At 50.7% G+C, this 10,000-nt stretch overlaps 1 protein-coding gene across 2 annotated transcripts in view; it reads right to left on the bottom strand.

The window, feature by feature from the left end:
• LOC144953134 (ceroid-lipofuscinosis neuronal protein 6-like) overlaps positions 1-10,000 on the bottom strand; it is a 30,576-nt gene that overhangs the window by 12,972 nt on the left and 7,604 nt on the right. The gene's annotated exons all lie outside the window — the stretch shown is intronic.

The raw sequence follows: 10,000 nt of genomic DNA, 5'->3' as shown, positions 1-10,000 counted from the left end.
AGACTCACACAGAGACCCACAGACTCACACAGAGACCCATAGACTCACACAGAGACTCATAGACTCACACAAAGACCCACAGACTCACACAGACTCACAGCCAGAACTCAAACTCAGACTTGGAGCTGCGGAGACATGAGAATCCATAGACTCACACAGACTCACACAGAGACCCACAGACTCACACAGACTCACACAGAGACCCACAGACTCACACAGAGACCCATAGACTCACACAGAGACTCATAGACTCACACAAAGACCCACAGACTCACACAGACTCACAGCCAGAACTCAAACTCAGACTTGGAGCTGCGGAGACATGAGAATCCATAGACTCACACAGACTCACACAGAGACCCATAGACTCACACAGACTCACACAGAGACCCATAGACTCACACAGACTCACACAGAGACCCACAGACTCACACAGACTCACACAGAGACCCACATACTCACACAGAGACTCATAGACTCACACAGAGACCCATAGACTCACACAGACTCACACAGAGACCCATAGACTCACACAGACTCACACAGAGACCCATAGACTCACACAGACTCACACAGAGAATCAGACTCACACAGAGACCCACAGACTCACACAGAGACTCATAGACTCACACAAAGACCCACAGACTCACAGCCAGAACTCAAACTCAGACTTGGAGCTGCGGAGACATGAGAATCCATAGACTCACACAGACTCACACAGAGGCTCAGACTCACACAGACTCACACAGAGACCCACAGACTCACACAGACTCACAGCCAGAACTCAAACTCAGACTTGGAGCTGCAGAGACATGAGAATCCATAGACTCACACAGACTCACACAGAGACCCACAGACTCACAGACTCACACAGAGACCCACAGACTCACACAGACTCACACAGAGACCCACAGACTCACACAGAGACCCATAGACTCACACAGAGACCCATAGACTCACACAGACTCACACAGAGACCCATAGACTCACACAGACTCACACAGAGACCCATAGACTCACACAGACTCACACAGAGACCCACAGACTCACACAGACTCACACAGAGACCCACAGACTCACACAGAGACCCATAGACTCACACAGAGACTCATAGACTCACACAAAGACCCACAGACTCACACAGACTCACAGCCAGAACTCAAACTCAGACTTGGAGCTGCGGAGACATGCGAATCCATAGACTCACACAGACTCACACAGAGGCTCAGACTCACACAGACTCACACAAAGACCCACAGACTCACACAGACTCACAGCCAGAACTCAAACTCAGACTTGGAGCTGCGGAGACATGAGAATCCATAGACTCACACAGACTCACACAGAGACCCACAGACTCACAGACTCACACAGAGACCCACAGACTCACACAGAGACCCATAGACTCACACAGAGACTCATAGACTCACACAAAGACCCACAGACTCACACAGACTCACAGCCAGAACTCAAACTCAGACTTGGAGCTGCGGAGACATGAGAATCCATAGACTCACACAGACTCACACAGAGACCCATAGACTCACACAGACTCACACAGAGACCCATAGACTCACACAGACTCACACAGAGACCCACAGACTCACACAGACTCACACAGAGACCCACATACTCACACAGAGACTCATAGACTCATACAGAGACCCATAGACTCACACAGACTCACACAGAGACCCATAGACTCACACAGACTCACACAGAGACCCATAGACTCACACAGACTCACACAGAGAATCAGACTCACACAGAGACCCACAGACTCACACAGAGACTCATAGACTCACACAAAGACCCACAGACTCACACAGACTCACAGCCAGAACTCAAACTCAGACTTGGAGCTGCGGAGACATGAGAATCCATAGACTCACACAGACTCACACAGAGGCTCAGACTCACACAGACTCACACAGAGACCCACAGACTCACACAGACTCACAGCCAGAACTCAAACTCAGACTTGGAGCTGCAGAGACATGAGAATCCATAGACTCACACAGACTCACACAGAGGCTCAGACTCACACAGAGACCCACAGACTCACACAGACTCACACAGAGACCCACAGACTCACACAGAGACCCATAGACTCACACAGAGACCCATAGACTCACACAGACTCACACAGAGACCCATAGACTCACACAGACTCACACAGAGACCCATAGACTCACACAGACTCACACAGAGACCCACAGACTCACACAGACTCACACAGAGACCCACAGACTCACACAGAGACCCATAGACTCACACAGAGACTCATAGACTCACACAAAGACCCACAGACTCACACAGACTCACAGCCAGAACTCAAACTCAGACTTGGAGCTGCGGAGACATGCGAATCCATAGACTCACACAGACTCACACAGAGGCTCAGACTCACACAGACTCACACAGAGACCCATAGACTCACACAGACTCACAGCCAGAACTCAAACTCAGACTTGGAGCTGCGGAGACATGAGAATCCATAGACTCACACAGACTCAGCTGCGGAGACATGCGAATCCATAGAGACCCACAGACTCACAGACTCACACAGAGACCCACAGACTCACACAGACTCACACAGAGACCCACAGACTCACACAGACTCACACAGAGACCCACAGACTCACACAGAGACCCATAGACTCACACAGAGACTCATAGACTCACACAAAGACCCACAGACTCACACAGACTCACAGCCAGAACTCAAACTCAGACTTGGAGCTGCGGAGACATGAGAATCCACAGACTCACACAGACTCACACAGAGACCCACAGACTCACACAGAGACCCACAGACTCACACAGACTCACACAGACACTCAGACTCACACAGATACCCATAGACTCACACAGAGACCCACAGACTCACACAGAGACTCATAGACTCACACAGAGACCCACAGACTCACACAGAGACTCATAGACTCACACAGAGACCCACAGACTCACACAGAGACTCATAGACTCACACAGAGACCCACAGACTCACACAGAGACTCAGACTCACACAGAGACTCACACAGAGACTCATAGACTCACACAGAGACCCACAGACTCACACAGAGACTCATAGACTCACACAGAGACCCACAGACTCACACAGACTCACACAGAGACCCATAGACTCACACAGAGACCCACAGACTCACACAGAGACCCACAGACTCACACAGACTCACACAGAGACTCATAGACTCACACAGAGACCCATAGACTCACACAGAGACTCATAGACTCACACAGACTCACACAGACTCACACAGAGACCCACAGACTCACACAGAGACCCACAGACTCATCACACAGAGACCCACAGACTCACACAGAGACCCACAAACTCACACAGAGACCCATAGACTCACACAGAGACCCACAGACCCACACAGACTCACAGCCAGAACTCAGACTTGGAGCTGCAGAGACATGAGAATCCATAGACTCACACAGAGACTCACAGACTCACTCACACAGAGACCCACAGACTCACACAGACTCACAGCCAGAACTCAAACTCAGACTTGGAGCTGCAGAGACATGAGAATCCATAGACTCACACAGACTCACACAGAGACTCAGACTCACACAGAGACCCACAGACTCACACAGACTCACACAGAGACCCACAGACTCACACAGACTCACACAGAGACTCATAGACTCACACAGAGACCCACAGACTCACACAGACTCACACAGAGACCCATTGACTCACACAGAGACCCACAGACTCACACAGACTCACACAGAGACCCATAGACTCACACAGAGACCCACAGACTCACACAGACTCACCACACAGAGACCCACAGACTCACACAGACTCACAGCCAGAACTCAAACTCAGACTTGGAGCTGCAGAGACATGAGAATCCATAGACTCACACAGACTCACACAGAGGCTCAGACTCACACAGAGACCCACAGACTCACACAGACTCACACAGAGACCCACAGACTCACACAGAGACCCATAGACTCACACAGAGACCCATAGACTCACACAGACTCACACAGAGACCCATAGACTCACACAGACTCACACAGAGACCCATAGACTCACACAGACTCACACAGAGACCCACAGACTCACACAGACTCACACAGAGACCCAGACTCACACAGAGACCCATAGACTCACACAGAGACTCATAGACTCACACAAAGACCCACAGACTCACACAGAGACTCATAGACTCACACAGAGACTCATAGACTCACACAAAGACCCACAGACTCACACAGACTCACAGCCAGAACTCAAACTCAGACTTGGAGCTGCGGAGACATGAGAATCCATAGACTCACACAGACTCACACAGAGGCTCAGACTCACAGACTCACACAGAGACCCATAGACTCACACAGACTCACAGCCAGAACTCAAACTCAGACTTGGAGCTGCGGAGACATGAGAATCCATAGACTCACACAGACTCACACAGAGACCCACAGACTCACAGACTCACACACAGACCCACAGACTCACACAGACTCACACAGAGACCCACAGACTCACACAGACTCACACAGAGACCCACAGACTCACACAGAGACCCATAGACTCACACAGAGACTCATAGACTCACACAAAGACCCACAGACTCACACAGACTCACAGCCAGAACTCAAACTCAGACTTGGAGCTGCGGAGACATGAGAATCCACAGACTCACACAGACTCACACAGAGACCCACAGACTCACACAGAGACCCACAGACTCACAGACTCACACAGACACTCAGACTCACACAGATACCCATAGACTCACACAGAGACCCACAGACTCACACAGAGACTCATAGACTCACACAGAGACCCACAGACTCACACAGAGACTCATAGACTCACACAGAGACCCACAGACTCACACAGAGACTCATAGACTCACACAGAGACCCACAGACTCACACAGAGACTCAGACTCACACAGAGACTCACACAGAGACTCATAGACTCACACAGACTCACAGCCAGAACTCAAACTCAGACTTGGAGCTGCGGAGACATGCGAATCCATAGACTCACACAGACTCACACAGAGGCTCAGACTCACACAGACTCACACAGAGACCCATAGACTCACACAGACTCACAGCCAGAACTCAAACTCAGACTTGGAGCTGCGGAGACATGAGAATCCATAGACTCACACAGACTCACACAGAGACCCACAGACTCACAGACTCACACAGAGACCCACAGACTCACACAGACTCACACAGAGACCCACAGACTCACACAGACTCACACAGAGACCCACAGACTCACACAGAGACCCATAGACTCACACAGAGACTCATAGACTCACACAAAGACCCACAGACTCACACAGACTCACAGCCAGAACTCAAACTCAGACTTGGAGCTGCGGAGACATGAGAATCCACAGACTCACACAGACTCACACAGAGACCCACAGACTCACACAGAGACCCACAGACTCACACAGACTCACAAAGACACTCAGACTCACACAGATACCCATAGACTCACACAGAGACCCACAGACTCACACAGAGACTCATAGACTCACACAGAGACCCACAGACTCACACAGAGACTCATAGACTCACACAGAGACCCACAGACTCACACAGAGACTCATAGACTCACACAGAGACCCACAGACTCACAGAGACTCAGACTCACACAGAGACTCACACAGAGACTCATAGACTCACACAGAGACCCACAGACTCACACAGACTCACCACACAGAGACCCACAGACTCACACAGACTCACAGCCAGAACTCAAACTCAGACTTGGAGCTGCAGAGACATGAGAATCCATAGACTCACACAGACTCACACAGAGGCTCAGACTCACACAGAGACCCACAGACTCACACAGACTCACAGAGACCCACAGACTCACACAGAGACCCATAGACTCACACAGAGACCCATAGACTCACACAGACTCACACAGAGACCCATAGACTCACACAGACTCACACAGAGACCCATAGACTCACACAGACTCACACAGAGACCCACAGACTCACACAGACTCACACAGAGACCCAGACTCACACAGAGACCCATAGACTCACACAGAGACTCATAGACTCACACAAAGACCCACAGACTCACACAGACTCATAGACTCACACAGAGACTCATAGACTCACACAAAGACCCACAGACTCACACAGACTCACAGCCAGAACTCAAACTCAGACTTGGAGCTGCGGAGACATGAGAATCCATAGACTCACACAGACTCACACAGAGGCTCAGACTCACAGACTCACACAGAGACCCATAGACTCACACAGACTCACAGCCAGAACTCAAACTCAGACTTGGAGCTGCGGAGACATGAGAATCCATAGACTCACACAGACTCACACAGAGACCCACAGACTCACAGACTCACACAGAGACCCACAGACTCACACAGAGACTCATAGACTCACACAGAGACCCACAGACTCACACAGAGACTCATAGACTCACACAGAGACCCACAGACTCACACAGAGACTCATAGACTCACACAGAGACCCACAAACTCACACAGAGACTCAGACTCACACAGAGACTCACACAGAGACTCATAGACTCACACAGACTCACAGCCAGAACTCAAACTCAGACTTGGAGCTGCGGAGACATGCGAATCCATAGACTCACACAGACTCACACAGAGGCTCAGACTCACACAGACTCACACAGAGACCCATAGACTCACACAGACTCACAGCCAGAACTCAAACTCAGACTTGGAGCTGCGGAGACATGAGAATCCATAGACTCACACAGACTCACACAGAGACCCACAGACTCACAGACTCACACAGAGACCCACAGACTCACACAGACTCACACAGAGACCCACAGACTCACACAGACTCACACAGAGACCCACAGACTCACACAGAGACCCATAGACTCACACAGAGACTCATAGACTCACACAAAGACCCACAGACTCACACAGACTCACAGCCAGAACTCAAACTCAGACTTGGAGCTGCGGAGACATGAGAATCCACAGACTCACACAGACTCACACAGAGACCCACAGACTCACACAGAGACCCACAGACTCACACAGACACTCAGACTCACACAGATACCCATAGACTCACACAGAGACCCACAGACTCACACAGAGACTCATAGACTCACACAGAAACCCACAGACTCACACAGAGACTCATAGACTCACACAGAGACCCACAGACTCACACAGAGACTCATAGACTCACACAGAGACCCACAGACTCACAGAGACTCAGACTCACACAGAGACTCACACAGAGACTCATAGACTCACACAGAGACCCACAGACTCACACAGAGACTCAGACTCACACAGAGACCCACAGACTCACACAGACTCACAGCCAGAACTCAAACTCGGACTTGGAGCTGCAGAGGCATGATAATCCATAGACTCACACAGAGACCCACAGACTCACACAGACTCACACAGAGACCCATAGACTCACACAGAGACCCACAGACTCACACAGAGACCCACAGACTCACACAGACTCACACAGAGACTCAGACTCACACAGAGATCCACAGAGACCCACAGACTCACACAGAGACCCATAGACTCACACAGAGACTCATAGACTCACACAGACTCACACAGACTCACACAGAGACCCACAGACTCACACAGAGACCCACAGACTCATCACACAGAGAACCACAGACTCACACAGAGACCCACAGACTCACACAGAGACCGATAGACTCACACAGAGACCCACAGACCCACACAGACTCACAGCCAGAACTCAAACTCAGACTTGGAGCTGCAGAGACATGAGAATCCATAGACTCACACAGAGACTCACAGACTCACTCACACAGAGACCCACAGACTCACACAGACTCACAGCCAGAACTCAAACTCAGACTTGGAGCTGCAGAGACATGAGAATCCATAGACTCACACAGACTCACACAGAGACTCAGACTCACACAGAGACCCACAGACTCACACAGACTCACACAGAGACCCACAGACTCACACAGACTCACACAGAGACTCATAGACTCACACAGAGACCCACAGACTCACACAGACTCACACAGAGACCCATTGACTCACACAGAGACCCACAGACTCACACAGACTCACACAGAGACCCATAGACTCACACAGAGACCCACAGACTCACACAGACTCACCACACAGAGACCCACAGACTCACACAGACTCACAGCCAGAACTCAAACTCAGACTTGGAGCTGCAGAGACATGAGAATCCATAGACTCACACAGACTCACACAGAGGCTCAGACTCACACAGAGACCCACAGACTCACACAGACTCACACAGAGACCCACAGACTTACACAGAGACCCATAGACTCACACAGAGACCCATAGACTCACACAGACTCACACAGAGACCCATAGACTCACACAGACTCACACAGAGACCCATAGACTCACACAGAGACCCATAGACTCACACAGACTCACACAGAGACCCATAGACTCACACAGACTCACACAGAGACTCATAGACTCACACAGAGACCCACAGACTCACACAGACTCACACAGAGACCCATTGACTCACACAGAGACCCACAGACTCACACAGACTCACACAGAGACCCATAGACTCACACAGAGACCCACAGACTCACACAGACTCACCACACAGAGACCCACAGACTCACACAGACTCACAGCCAGAACTCAAACTCAGACTTGGAGCTGCAGAGACATGAGAATCCATAGACTCACACAGACTCACACAGAGGCTCAGACTCACACAGAGACCCACAGACTCACACAGACTCACACAGAGACCCACAGACTCACACAGAGACCCATAGACTCACACAGAGACCCATAGACTCACACAGACTCACACAGAGACCCATAGACTCACACAGACTCACACAGAGACCCATAGACTCACACAGACTCACACAGAGACCCACAGACTCACACAGACTCACACAGAGACCCACAGACTCACACAGAGACCCATAGACTCACACAGAGACTCATAGACTCACACAAAGACCCACAGACTCACACAGACTCACAGCCAGAACTCAAACTCAGACTTGGAGCTGCGGAGACATGCGAATCCATAGACTCACACAGACTCACACAGAGACCCATAGACTCACACAGACTCACAGCCAGAACTCAAACTCAGACTTGGAGCTGCGGAGACATGAGAATCCATAGACTCACACAGACTCACACAGAGACCCACAGACTCACAGACTCACACAGAGACCCACAGACTCACACAGACTCACACAGAGACCCACAGACTCACACAGACTCACACAGAGACCCACAGACTCACACAGAGACCCATAGACTCACACAGAGACTCATAGACTCACACAAAGACCCACAGACTCACACAGACTCACAGCCAGAACTCAAACTCAGACTTGGAGCTGCGGAGACATGAGAATCCATAGACTCACACAGACTCACACAGAGGCTCAGACTCACAGACTCACACAGAGACCCATAGACTCACACAGACTCACAGCCAGAACTCAAACTCAGACTTGGAGCTGCGGAGACATGAGAATCCATAGACTCACACAGACTCACACAGAGACCCACAGACTCACAGACTCACACAGAGACCCACAGACTCACACAGACTCACACAGAGACCCACAGACTCACACAGACTCACACAGAGACCCACAGACTCACACAGAGACCCATAGACTCACACAGAGACTCATAGACTCACACAAAAACCCACAGACTCACACAGACTCACAGCCAGAACTCAAACTCAGACTTGGAGCTGCGGAGACATGAGAATCCACAGACTCACACAGACTCACACAGAGACCCACAGACTCACACAGAGACCCACAGACTCACACAGACTCACACAGACACTCAGACTCACACAGATACCCATAGACTCACACAGAGACCCACAGACTCACACAGAGACTCATAGACTCACACAGAGACCCACAGACTCACACAGAGACTCAGACTCACACA

Source organism: Lampetra fluviatilis, chromosome 72 (assembly GCF_964198595.1).
Source record: "Lampetra fluviatilis chromosome 72, kcLamFluv1.1, whole genome shotgun sequence".
Taxonomy (NCBI): Eukaryota; Metazoa; Chordata; class Hyperoartia; order Petromyzontiformes; family Petromyzontidae; genus Lampetra; species Lampetra fluviatilis.
This window is presented reverse-complemented; position numbering and strand designations above follow the sequence as displayed.